We start from the raw sequence: 1,428 nt of genomic DNA on the forward strand, positions 1-1,428 counted from the left end.
GTAATCAGGTAACATAGCATATATGATATAGAAATCCAAAACAAATAGGCAAACCCACATAATTCAAACATATGCAAATGATGTATGCCTGCCCTATGGCTGATGATATCATCTGTCGGTTATATAGCCAACCCGACATGTCCTGGTAGCTAACCATTGGACAGAAACACCCCTTGCGGAGCAAGTAGGTTTGAGCTATAACCCCCTTGCTACTACCCGCTCAGCCCAGAGCCAGTGGAACAACCACTACTGCGGCTACTACCCAGGCGGGTGTTTAACAGCTCAACCTGGAGCCAGTGGAACAACCACTACTGCGGCTACTACCCAGGCGTCACAATATCTGACCTGGAGCAAGTGGGACGAACCACAACCCTTGCTACTGCCCAGGTATCTCAAGCATTAACCCGGAGCAAGCGGGACGAACCACAACCCTTGCTACTGCCCAGGTATCTCAAGCATTAACCTGGAGCAAGTGGGACGAACCACAACCCTTGCTACTGCCCAGGTATCTCAAGCATTAACCCGGAGCAAGTGGGACGAACCACAACCCTTGCTACTACCCAGGTATCTCAAACATATATTCATTCAATCTCAATTCATATTATCAATCTTTATCGTTATCAAATCTCAAACATTAACCTGGAGCAAGTGGGACGGACCCTAACCCTTACTACTACCCAGGTATCAAAGTTACATTCATTCAACACTCCATAATTAAACTCATTTATCATAAACATCCTTTTCCGTCTCACACCCGGAGCAAGTGGACAACGCCACTGCCTACTACCCGGGGTTACACATCACATTTCAACATCCTCCATTATTATCCATTTAACACATTCATTCATTAATCATATATGCAATTATTCTCAGCCATAATCAATAATGGCTTTGCCGTGACCCGGCAATAACTCAGCCATCCGGCTCATGGTCCAATCAAGAACCAGCCATTTATCAATAAATATAGCCCTTCGGCTCATGGCATACACGGTACTCCCACCGTCATCCTCCATATCTCATATAATCATCGTTGATCATCATTGATCATAACTTTTCCCCTTGCTTCACTCGCAAGTTACCACATCCCCCTAGCTCCTTTCTCATTGCTAGGCATATCATAATGATTTAATACATAAGGGGTGAGATCGGAGGCTTAGAAGTATGAGATTTAGCTTTTAATACTCAAAAATCAACTTTGGGATGAAAACAGGGCCACGCGTACGCGTACTCCACGCGCACGCGTGGATGGCCACAAAACTCACCGGCGCATACGCGCCATTCACGCGGACGCGCGGATTGGAAAATAGATAACGATGCGTACGCGTCAGCCACGCGTACGCGTGGGTACACTTGCGCCCCAGGCACAAGACTGGCACAACTCTGGCACAACTCTCGGGGCAATGGGTGCAGCGCATCGACGCGCACGCG

This window comes from Arachis duranensis, chromosome 9, assembly GCF_000817695.3.
Source record: "Arachis duranensis cultivar V14167 chromosome 9, aradu.V14167.gnm2.J7QH, whole genome shotgun sequence".
Lineage (NCBI taxonomy): Eukaryota > Viridiplantae > Streptophyta > Magnoliopsida > Fabales > Fabaceae > Arachis > Arachis duranensis.